The sequence below is a fragment of the Phasianus colchicus genome, chromosome 3 (assembly GCF_987193195.1).
Source record: "Phasianus colchicus chromosome 3, bPhaCol1.hap1.1, whole genome shotgun sequence".
In the NCBI taxonomy this organism is placed as follows: Eukaryota; Metazoa; Chordata; class Aves; order Galliformes; family Phasianidae; genus Phasianus; species Phasianus colchicus.
Window position 1 is genome coordinate 10796613 of NC_143438.1, and position 12289 is coordinate 10808901.

Consider the following 12289-nt stretch of genomic DNA (forward strand, 5'->3'; position numbering starts at 1 on the left):
GGCTCTCTTTGAAGAGCCAGGGACAGGCACAGTGCTGCAGTGGTGAGATGTCTGCAGTGTGAATAAACACATCTGGGCATTGCTTCAGGGGGGCTGACACTGGTGCCTACCTAAGCATATGCTTTCCACTTCAGCCTCTGTTTGGAATAAGTTCCATGAGGGAGAAGATACCTTGATGTTGTTGATGAAGCCTGGGGCACAGTAATGGTTCTAATAGCATACTGCTCAGCTCGCTTTAAGACACGTCCATGTCCACAAGGACAGATGGTAGCCAGAGATGTGTATTTTACATTATTGTTTACTTTTCCACGTTCATTTCTCAGCCATTGTACAGACTTCCCAGGAACCTGTTGCCAATAGCCATGATAAAATTTCTTAAAAAGTGCACAAATTTGACTGAAAATGCATCTTTCAGCTGTTACGCAGAGCAGCTGCTACAGCAGCACAACTAGGCAGGCTAACCTCTTTGCTATCCAGCAGCATCAAAGTGGTCTCCCATAAGTTTTGTTCTGGAAATGAGAAGCAAGCTGTCCCATTATAAAAATAACAGTAGTTATACGTTTTTTCAAAGTGAAGCCAAGTATTGAAAATATTCGGGAAGTTAAAAATTTGGTAAGGAAGACAGGGAAATATTGGTTCTCTTTCAAGCTAGCTGTTTTAAAAGCTGGAGACATCACCACATGGGCTACTGCAATACTTTTGAGTAGCAGGCTTCTTTACCAGAACTCAGAGTGAAACTGGAGCTAAGGTATGTCATAGATTAAAAAAAAAAAAAAAAGCTGATTTTACTTTGGACATGCTGAGGAACAGCTGATTTTCTACCCAGAATCTTTTGGCAGGTTACAGTGTCTTTCTAGCAAACGTGTGCTGTTTTTCTGTTGCAATATATTTGAGAAATGGAGATTTTTTGGGCTCTGCAGGACACAGAATACTGTGCCTGTGTGCATCTCAAACTGTGGGAAACCTTTATCTTTAATTACAGACTATGATCTGAATAATGCAAGAGCTTTATATCATACAGAGATAAAGCATTATTGTATACATGCAAGTGGAGATTGTTAAAGCAGTGGACTATTTTTCCTCTAATTTTAATTGTTTAATCATTAAACTCAAGATTTCTCTTAAAGCAACTGTATTTACATAGCAATGCTTTGTTACTATTTGGAGGTAAGAATTTTATGGAAATCACATGCCACCTCCCCTTAATGCCCAAGTCAAGATGTTTGCTCTGCTACGCCTGCATTTCTGCTCTACCTTTGTAGGTTTCTACCTGTCTGTAGGTGTCCACCTGTCTTTTGGCTACCAGAGTTCCAATCTGACATGGGATTCTGGCTGCAGCTGGCTATGTTCCTGCAACAGACAGCTGGGAAACACATCTGGCTACTGTCAAGCGTAGGTTATAGCAATATATGTGTCTACATTTCTATGTTGCTTTCTATAACTTCAGTATCATTCTACCTGTGAGATTAATATTCAGTGCCGTGGAAAGGATTTTGACAATTATACCTGGACCTTTAGCAAATATCATTTTTATTTGATGCTGTTGTCACTTTGGCATTTGCAGTTCTGTGAGCAGCAGCGAGCTGAGATGTTGCAGTATGGTACTTCAAACCTCGAGTCTGGTTGAAGTAATAGTTAATAGCTACTGCAGATTTACTTTACTCTTGAGCCAAGAAGGGATGAATGCTGGGAGCCAAATCTGAAAACTCGTCACAACCACATGAGATGGAAAAGCAGTCTCTGCGACATATTGATAGCTGTGGATGACAGATATGATATTTATTGCCATGGACAGTAAAATTTATATACATTAAAAAAATGCAAACTTCGGCAAGCGATGGGAAGCACTGACAGGAAACGCCTTAGAACAAATTTCTGCAAGAAAATGTGGCCGGAGGAAGCTGCTTCAGTGAAAATGTTTTATTTGTTCTGATCCTGGGGGAAAATGGTAGAGTACAAGAAAAGTCAACTTCTGAAATATCATTTCTCTTTACCCAGTGAAAGTCACCTCGACTCTGGTAAATAAGGGGGATGTTCTTCCCTGGATAGCTTTGTAATTAGAGATGTTTGTGTACCATTAGAGAAGAGAGCTATTTAAATGAAAACTTTACTCCGGCTAAATTAAATTGGAGTGTCCAGAAACGTTTGGGTTGCCCTTTTCTCTTGATCAAATAAAATACTCTCTGTTAAATATTTAATATGTATATTGTTCCACTTCTTTTCTGCAATATTAGTTTTAGTATTTAAGAGGCCTAGCAGAGTATTAAGTGGAACAGTAGTTTTATACAGTAGAAGATTGATTAATAATGCAAACTTTTCATCAAATTACAGGTTCCCTTTTGTTTCTTTCCAGCCTAGTTATTGCAGCCTTGTGACACTGCCTGGTTACTGGGAGAAAAACTGAATTCTGATAAGAAAAATTAGGAAGATTGCTTCAACAGCCCAAATTGGATAAATTGTTAACCATAATGGATACTACAGCTTAGAAATACTGGAAAACAAGGGTCGAAGTGGCAGGAGATATTTTCATCTATCACAGAAACATAAGTCCAGAATTGGGAACTTCTCTTTGAAATGGAGGGTAACTCTTCATTCCGGTGTTGCAAGTGTCCCCCAAACATCAATGTATGTAATGTTTGCATAGGGGAGACCTTAGCACTCTCTATAACTACCTGAAAGAAGGTTGTGGCAAGGTGGGAGTTGGCCTCAGTTCCCAGGCAACAGTGATAGGACGAGGTGAAATGGCCTCAAGTTGTGCCAGGGGATATTCAGGTTAGATACTAGGAAACATATCTTGTCAGAAACAGTGGTGATGCACTAGGACAGGCTGCTGAGGGAGGTGGTGAAGTCAGCACCCCAGAAAGTGTCCAAGAAATGTATAGAAGGTGTGATGTAAATGGCTTACAGAGCATTCCTGATTTTCTTGGCTTGCATTCTGTATTTCTAAAAGACAAAACCAAAAGCAAAGGAAGCAAAGAGGGGCTGAACACCTCTTGTTTATTGCATTAGCAAAGTGTTTTTTTGCAGTAGGTGGGCACGCACTGGGAAAAGGTGGCTATAGTTGTCTGTTCCCATTTGGGAAAGTGATTTCCAGCCCATGTGGAGAACCAAAGGGACATCCAGGAGGCCAGCAGGGATCTACTTGGAGGACCGCACAGGAATGGGGAAGCAAGGCTGAGGTGAAGGGTGATCTCCTTGCAACACAGCTTTATTTGCCTCTCGCCTCAAGTTCAAACAGCCCTGGTGCTGGGCATGACCAGCAACTAGTTCTGCTCAGTGACATCGGCTTGGGTAGCTCCAGCCAGCCCGGCCTTGGGTGCCACGCCGTGATGTCACAGTGCCCACACAGGGGCCTGATGGTGACACCTGTGCATCTCCCAGCAGAACGCCCAGGCCGTGCTGGTGGATTTCTCTTGCCAGCAGGCAGGGAGAAGACTGCCTTGGTGCACAAGCGGCTGCACGCTCAATCTTTGATACAAACCAGAAAGGAGGAATTGAAATGGAGGCATCAGCAGCAGAAACAGCTTCTGTTTCTGAGCTGGAGGGGCTGCTTGAGACCTCTGCCTTCAGTCATCTCCAGGACAGGACCCAGCAGCAGCTGGCAATGCTGCTGGAACAGCAATAATGGAAGAACAGGGACTCAGAAATGGTTCCGGTTGAGGAGGAAACCAAAGGTTTACATCTGAGTTCCTTCAAGGAAAGCGCTGGCCAAGCCAGCATCTTCCCATCGCTCAGCTTCCCACAGAAACTCTGGGTACTGGCAGAAAATGAGAATGTGAAGAGCGTTTGGTGGGGTCTTGGAGGAAACTGCTTGGTGATCAAAGAAGAACTGTTTCTGGTGGAAGTCCTGGCCACGGAAGGACCTGTAAGAGTGTCTGGCTGTACAAGCATGAAGAGCTTTGTTTGCCAGCTCAACTACTATGGCTTCACCAAAGTTTCACAGGCCATGGAAAGATCTCCTTCGCTTCCTGAGTTTCTGGCTGAGGAAGAAGTGTTTGCTAGCAATAGGAAAGTAAGTACATCAATTGAATGAGCAGCCTGGAAAAGAAGTGCCGTGGCTGCCCCTGGTCCTGCCCTGCAGGAGGCTTGGAATGAGAACCCCCAGAAGAGCAGCCCAGGTGCCCAGCTCACATGGGGAGCAGCTGCTGGGCCAGAGAGGAGCCTGCAGGCAGCAGAGCCTGCCAGCCAAGCCCCCCAAGGAAGACACCCCCTGAGCGCAAGCAGTACCTGCTCACAGCCTGCCAGGTCCTGCCGCAGCACCAGCGCAGCAACAGTGCCAGGCTCTGCCCTGCTCCACGCTGCCACTGAGCAGCAGCCAGATGCTGGGTGCCATTTGTGCTCCTTCGGCGCACGGCGCTCTGCCCTCTGTGGTTTCCACTTTGACACCTGGCCCCCATACAGAAGGAGCTCCCGCAGGCTCCAGAAACACCCCAGCTGCAGGCTCTCTGGCCTGCCCTGCCTTTCCTTTGTGCATGTTTTGCGATGGCCATGATGGCAGTGGCCAAGATGATGCCACTGGACTGGCAGCCATGGGCAGCCCCACATTGCCCAACGTGCACTTGCGGCCAGCACTGGGCAGATGCCAGCCATGGGATGGCCCCGTAGTGTGGGACCCACTGCAGGCAGTGGATCAGCAGCCTCTCCTTACTTGTTCCTACTTTGTAGCTCATAGGTGTATACTTTAGGAAATAGCTTGTTTAATTAAGTCACCTTCTCAGTTCTCGTGCACCTTTGTTCGTTTATTTGTCTACTTATTTATTTAATTCTTCTGGATAGAATATGTTTCAATAATGAACCTTTTCCTTTGTTAGATTCTTTTATAAAGTCAATCACTCATTTCAAGCTAAAATCTCAGCCTGAATTTGTATTTTGTCTCCCAACAGGAATTTAGAAACAGTGGTTCTAACAGGGATGGAATCCTTTTCTCTAAGAGTTTACGCTCTAGATTCTTTGAAATAGTGAGCAAAAGACTGGGGAAGGTCTGCACACCTCATGCACTGGGAGTGCTCCTCCTTGTCACAGAACCATAGAACGGCTTGGGTTGGAAGGGACCTCTAGGATCACTAAGTTCCAACTCCTCGCCACAGGAAGGGCTGCCAGCTGCTAGATCAAGTACTAGATCAGATTGCCCAGGGCCCCATCTGACCAGGCCTCTCTTTCCAGCTCGTCCCAGCACCTCAACCCTCCCCAGTAAAAAACTTCCCTTTGACATCTAATCTAAATCTCCCCTCCTTGAGTTTAAATCTAGTCCTCCTTGTGCCATCACTATCTATCCTTATCAAAGGTTGTTGATTTCTCTTCCATTTACAGTCTCCCTCTGAATTCAGAAAGGCCCGGTGTTCTCCATGCTGAACAAGTTCAGTTCCTTCAGCCTGTCTTTATAGCAGATTTTCTTGACCAGAGTGAGGTGGGCATGGAACAGGCTCCCCAGAGCTGTGGTGTCCCCAAGCTGTTGGAGTTCAAGGAGTGTTTGGACAATACTCTTTGTCTTAGGGTTTTAATTTCCATACAGTTTTTCCTGTGTGGAAGCAGGTGGTGTATTCGCAGATTCTTGTTGGATCTCTTCCAACTCAAGCTGTTCTATGATTCTAACAATTCTACTGCATGGAGAGAGGGTGCTGTAATGGAGAGATCTTCCAGTATTAGGTAAGAGAAAGAGTAGTCAGTGTGGTTGGGGAGTGGTCAGAGCTGGGATTTATTGCCTTATTTGGTGAACTCCAGTGTAGGGGGTCGATGTTACAAGCACCAAACTCTCAGTGGTGTGTGCAAACTTGGAGGGCATGACCCTCACCCATCCGAAGGAAGCAGCAGAACTCCTGTTGACTCGGGCAGGACTGGATTCTGCTCCAAACCTGTGTGTTCTGCTCATCAGCAAATTGCAGTGCTTCCTCCCTTGGCTGCTGTGAGCTTTAAGCTTGGCAGTTTTGTGGCCTCTGTAAGGCAGGGTGCTGCATGGTGGCTTGCTGTGCTGGCGCGATGTGCGTGAGTCTGCAGTGTAGACTTGCAAATTGAAAGGCATGGAAAGTGCTATATGTCACAGTCATTTAGACTGCTGTGCACTTAGCACTGGAAGTTTTATAGAAAGGCAAAATATACAATTCAATTACAACTGCTGCAATGCAATCCAAGTTGATCTAGTTTCTCCCACATGAGCTGACCACAATTTTAAGCTTGGCATAGCCTGAAAGCTTGAGGAATGTATTTCCAGTAATTGCCAGGCCACTTCATTATTTCTGTGTATACATAAACACTAGGCTGTGATCATAGTGGTCATGCTTGAGCTGCTATCTGAAATTCACTTGTGCTATAGGGATTGACTAATCTGGTTCATACTGACAGCAGTTTCCATTTACTGTGTTAGCTCTCCTTGACTTTGAGTGCCATGCAACTCCAGCTAGAATCAGAAAACAAAAACTGTTAAAAAGTACAAAGTGCATGAGTCACGCAGCAGAAAACCCACGTGTCATCACAGAATCCATTACTTCTTGTTTCAGAAAATGGGACCAGGTGGCAGAAGATCCATTTATAAGATGCCAAGACTATGAAGCATCTAGTGAGGAATAACAGACGGTCATTTAGCTTTTAATCTTATGGGAGAAGAATAGCAAAGAGTCAGTCCTTTGCAGCCTCAAGACGTGCTCTTACTTGGCCTGCATAAACTTCTCCCTTAGTTAGTGTTTCTATTTGTGTACATATCATGGCATTCATAAGGTCTAATTCCTATAGGTTCTTTGCTATTGTTCCCAGGCAAAGTCCCTTGTGCACTCTGTAGGTTTTGTGGTTTTTTTTTTCCTGTTTCTCTCAGCTTCATCAGTTATGAGTTCTCTTGCACAGGGCAAACTAAAACTCCAAGTTAAAACTGGATGTACTTCTTTATTCCTTCCTAGCAAATCTATTTCTTTTAAGTTTTTTCTCAGGATATTGATTGCTGGTAATTTAATGTGTCTCAACTGTGAGAAGCTGTTATGACAGTTTCACACACTATTGCAGTTTTTTATTTCCCCATTCACAGACAAAAATGGAAGATGTTGCTTGCTGGAAACTGTAATATATAATTCAGCTAGCATCACCCCTGTCAGTAGCCAGATGCTGTAACTTCCAGCAGTTGGATTGTTATTTTAAAGTAGCCTAGTCTGTAATTATTTGGCATGGTCTTTGTTGCATTTCTATAAATGAATTAGTCCAATTAAATGAATCTTCAGGTACTTGAGACACTGTTCAGTAAAAAATGTGCTGAACTATTTTGAATTCAGCACATAAAATTAAGCCTGTACTTAGGGAAGGAGTGGAAGAATGCTTGGGACTGCCAGCATCCCTGCCTGTCACAGGACTGTTTCTGTAAGCTGACAAAGGTCTGAATGTAACATGGATGGTGACTTTATTTACTACCGTCCAGTTCACCTCCAATGACAATCCTGTCCTTTTCAGCCCTCTCCTTGCTTAGTGAAGCAAGCAAAGTCTTCAAGGTCTCCACACTGCTGTGTAGGGTATCCTGAAGTTGGGTGCATGGACAATACCCGCTGCCTTTCCCTGATTTTAATTGGAAAATAACACCTTCTTTCCCACTGCCTGCAGCACAACTCCAGAGGCAGAAATATCTGTTGAGTAGATTAAAATTTAAGTGCTCTAATTAGAGAAAGGGAAGGAAGTTATAGAAGGAAAAGAAAGCCTTATTTGGATTTGTTTTACCTTGAACAATGTGTAGTGCATTAAAATGAATGAGCAGGACTGTCTTAAAAGTTGCAGAAGTTGAGTGCTCTCAACTTCAGAAATGCCATATTTATAGTTACCAGAACAACTTTCATGCAGTGCTGGTGTGGGAAGGTCCTGCAGCAGTTTCCCCATATGGCCTCCCAAAGAGTCCCTGTCTCCTTTCCTCACTAGCAAAAACTCACCTCTCCTAGTGCACAGCCAGAAGTGGTTCAAGGTTTTGCCCATGTCAGCCCTTGACTACTCCTCTGCTTTGAATGAAGAGAACAAATTAAGCAGCAAATTACGGGCCAGGTGAAATGAGACGTTCCCAAATCACTTGTTGATTTGATAGCAGTCCTAATTTGTTGTTTCTCTAACAGTGATGTTCCACTAGAAAACCCTTGTCTGTCTTCAGAAGGGTCTGTGTGAGGCCCAAGGCAGATGCCATTTGAGTCCATGAGATTTTCTATGTTGCCTTTTGCAATAGATTAGCACAGCTTTCTCTCAGCTGAGATACTGTGGGGGGAGTGTAGGGGAAAAGTGAAAGATTGGGGTATGCCACCCAGAGCAAAATGTGATTTATTCTCTAGTTAGTTGGTGTTGTTGTGGAACTATCAGGTCCATGGTTGGTGAAAGCCCAAACCTGGTATGGTTTTAGTCCAGCTAAATTCAAATATATGGTTCCACAGAAATAACAAAACACTGCAGTGATGGTTATAGACATCCAGAATAAAAGAGAATTTATGGGTGTGGGGCTTTTTCCAATGGTAAACAAGGGACAGTTTGGACAAAACAGGAGGAGAGAAGACCTTAAAAATAAAGAAGCCATCTAGCATTCCATATGCAGAGAAAACAATTTCCATGCCTCTTATCAAAAATGTGTTAAATCAGCTAACATTGATATAACTTCAAGCAATTAGGAGCACGCTAATAATGATATGAGTCTTCAGCTGTAAATAATTACGCTGCCTCAAGGCTATGCTTTAATTCTTGGCTTGCTGTATCTATAAACAATAATCAAACTGCAAAGCAAGTTGTGTTGTTTTTGTTCACAATTTGTGAAATGATTTCTGTACCCTACAGTGATGCTGATGGCTATTTTGACCTTCAAGAACTCCGGCCTGTGAGGCTAAGAGCTAATGTGTACTTCCATCGATCTGAGTTACAGGCACACAGCAGGTTACTGTGCCTGTTCTTCACAAGTACAAAAGCTGCTATCGTCAATCAGTGTGTGTTGTGAAAAGGGGGCTTGCTGCTGAGACTCAATAAATAGGGACATTAGGAGGAAATGTTATAATTGCTGCTACCCACATCTTGTTAATGAGTAATGTACAGTTAGACTCCATGCAATTGCAGCTAAACTGTTTATACAATTTATTCTTATGTTGCAACTAACATTTAACATAATGAAGTATCATAATTGCAGCCATTAAAGTCAAGATTAAGATTTGTTTAATTAGAATTAAGAAAATGTAGAATAGACTTTGAAAATGTAGGGTTTAGTGGGTAGAATCTGCAGCATGTAGGGAAATTTAGAGGATAAGTATTAAAGAGCTTTGTAGAAAAGCGGCGCAGATAGGGTGTGATTCTGCTGTCATCCCTGCTTTTGGAGCAGCTCTGTTGTAGAACATACAACACTGACACAGGTGTAAAATTGAAAATGCCCTGCCCTGTAGTTCTCACTCTGATTTTTAAATCCTCAGATCAGATGTAAAATGGTCTTTATTTAGAAAGCAGTGTGTGTATACTTGGCTTCCTGATGAAGTGTTCAAGCACAACATCTGTATGCAGAGCTGCTGTTTTATCCTTGGTGCAAACCTGAAGTAAGTTTGGCACGAATGGGGGTTAAGAATGGAATGACTCTATAGGCAATGATACAGAATTATGATATACACATATATATCATATATATATTGTTAATAGAGTAATGGCTCTCAACTGTTTTGAAACACTGCAGATACACAGTCAGAGTCAGGTAAGCACCAGCATCTGGGAGGGGGAGGTATGTAGGAAACAGAATGGAGCCCTAAAACAGAAATTGTATGGAATATTTGTGTGAAACTGCAAGCAGCTTTTTGTAAGTCTAACAGTATTTAGAGGCAGCAGTAATATCTTAAGGCTTGTAGTTTGAATACAGCCCCGTGTTAGAGTTCTGAGGGAGCAAAGTAGATGGTAAACTAAAAACACCATGTTATTTGTGAGGCAGCTCAATTAGCTGGGAAGGGCACCTGGGTGGGGTGTCTGTCTCCCAGGGCTGGTATGTCTACAGGGCATACTACTGCCAATTTCACCTCAGCTTTAAGAAGGTGATGCAAAAAATACCGTGCGTTGTGTTGAAAAGATAAAGTCAAGAACACAAACTGGTTTTGGAGAAATCAAAGTAATTTTAAAATTTTCTTTATATATGTATTTATTATTATTTTTACACTGTGGTTTCTTTTCCCTTTCCCATTTCAGAGTGGGATTGAACGTTTTGCTGCATTTGGCGTGGGTTGGTTAATTTGGCATGCAATGGTTAATTGTTTGGGGATGCTGTGATTTCTGTTGTGAGCAGAATTTTGTGCAGATCACAGTTGGCTGAGATACGAAGCTCAGGAACATTTTATTTTCGTAATTTCTAGAAGCTTTTTAAAAAATATGTTTGTATCATTTTCAGATTGGATTTTGAATTGACTGAGTAAATATATTGCAGCAAAGATCTTTGTAATGGCATATTAAAGAACTCACTGATCATAAGCGCTGCAGTCAAACATGTGATAATTTATGCAAAGAATAATTATAGATGACAAACAAAAACAAAGGCCAATTAGGACGATTACTGCTGTGGTGTCATATCAAATGAAATTTTTATCATTCTTTCTCTCAGCACTGGACTAAATCACAGCATAAACCTGTTGGTCAACATTTCTGAAAGAAAATGAACCGAACAGCTGTAAATATTGGTACAGTGCTGAAGGTTACAGACAAAGTCAGTGTTTATCTAAGATTTAGATTGATTCTCTTTAGAAGGATTTATATAAACATGGAATAAAATTGGCATTGATTTCATTTTTAGGAGAGAGAGAGTCACTGACTCTAAGATAAGACACGTTCAGATATATTTGGTTGGCTTGCAAGAAACTGAGCTGTGCAGTGTCTTTTTTCTTGGCTTGCTTTCAGTATATACAAAATAAGAGTCCTGTGACAGCATTTTGAAAGCCCAACTTATTTATTTATTTTTAAATAAGGTGCAACATTTCTTGCTGAAACACGATAGTCCTGTTCTCACACGATATAAGCACACGTAATGTGTATTCCCACAGCTGCACAACATGCTACTGGAACAATTTGTTTTTGAATGCTAAGGACTGTTTCTAACTTCTAATCCATGTATTTAGGGAAGCTCGTGGCTCAGGGAATCAGATGTGCTGCCCTCTCCTCATCTTCTCATGGCTGTTGTGCAGACAGCCAGGAGGAAGCCTAAGGCTCGGGGATATCTGGAAGGGGTCTGGAAAGGGCTGTTTGAATTAGCAGTGTGATACCTTGCTAGTCTGAAGCAACAAATGCCTAATCCAGGGAAAAATGCCTTTTCCAAGTGCTTGTAAATACAGTCCTGGGGCACTGCAATGCCTGTCTTGAAAGTTGTAAGGTCTACTGATACACACTGTTACAGTAGACTTCTAATTAGTGCCATAGCCCTCCGCATCAGCAGAGGATTATCTAAGGTATGTTCTCCTGGTGGTTGTAGGCAGGGATAAAAAGACTTTACCAAAGAGACCCCAAAGGATCTCTTACCTGACTCTAAGGGTAGTTCAGGTTAGTTCTGTGTGAGCAGCATATGCTAGGTGATCTCTTTGGAGATATCAATTGCGATAGGAGCACCAGTCTACCTTGTCCCCATCTGTGAAATCTCTTTCCTCCTTCTCAGTAATTGGCATGGAGTAGAAGAGGGGGATGCAAACTCTTTGTCCTCTTGCTAAGAGCTGAAAGCTGATAGTTTATTATTTTTAGAAAAATAATTTTTATAATGCTTAAGGCACATGTTGGAGATGTGGGGCAGATACACTGAATTTATGTTTTTCATAAGTAAAGATGTATTCAGCATCTGTGTTCCCACCCTTCCAAAAGAGAACCCTTATCCAGCTTGAGCTGCTCTGTTTTATTTTACTTATCAAAAGCCCTACCACCCTACCAGGATTTACTTCATTATTGAGTCCCATTGATAGTGTTTCTATGAGTTAAAGAATAAGAAAATAATAAGCCTGATGCAAATGAGACATCTTCTAAAGCTATTGTGCCTGAGTAGGTAGCACAAAGGGTTTCCAGGCGGGTGCCACCCCACGGAGCTGAGTTGCTGCAGCTCCCTTTGTCCGTGGCGCCGGGGATGCCAGTGTCCTCAGCTGACTCCAGCTAAAATTGGCAAAACAGCTCTTGGCAGGACTTTGCATCCCACCACAGGGCTGTGCCTTTAGCCAGAAGGGGATGCTCGAAAATGAACCAACCCTCCCTGCCCCCTCCTCACCCAGACCTCTGTGGGCACCCTGCGAAATTAGGGTGTGTGACCCTTGTCACACCCTGCAAAATTAGTCCTGTCTTTTAATATCTCATTAGAAAGGCT

The 12289-nt window shown here is 42.8% G+C and overlaps 1 pseudogene; it reads left to right on the top strand.

Moving 5' to 3' along the window:
• Positions 1–2756: 2756 nt before the first annotated feature.
• On the top strand, positions 2757–4837 carry LOC149918400 (uncharacterized; annotated as a pseudogene).
• Positions 4838–12289: the final 7452 nt, after the last annotated feature.